Raw genomic sequence first — 556 nt, 5'->3', positions numbered from 1 at the left:
CTAACTCTAACTCTCACCTAGTCCTAACCCTTATCCTTACCCTAACCCTAACCATAACACTAACACTATTGCTAGCCGAGCCCTAACCCAAACCCTGACCCTAACCCTACCATGGACCCTAACCCTAAACCTAACCTTAACCTTAACCCTAACCCTAACCCAAACCCTAACCCGTAACTCTAACCCTAACCGTAACCCTATCCCGGACCCTAACGCTAAGCCTAAGCCTAACCCTAACCCTAACCCTACTTCTAACTCCTAAACCTAACCGTAACCCTAAGCCTAACCTAACCCTATCTCGGACCCTAACCCTTAACCCTAACCCTAAACCTAACCTTAACCTTAACCCAAACCCTAACCCTAACCCCTAATTCTAACCCTCACCTAGCCCTAACCCTTACCCTAACCCTAATCCTAACCCTAGCCGTAATTCTAACCCTAATGTTAACCTAACCTTAACCTTAACCCTAACCCTAACCCTAACGCTAACCCTGACCCTAACCCTAAACCTAAACTTAACACTAACCCTCAACCATAATCCGAACCCTAACAATAG

This window comes from Patagioenas fasciata, chromosome W (assembly GCF_037038585.1).
Source record: "Patagioenas fasciata isolate bPatFas1 chromosome W, bPatFas1.hap1, whole genome shotgun sequence".
In the NCBI taxonomy this organism is placed as follows: domain Eukaryota; kingdom Metazoa; phylum Chordata; class Aves; order Columbiformes; family Columbidae; genus Patagioenas; species Patagioenas fasciata.
Note: the sequence above shows the minus strand (reverse complement) of the source record.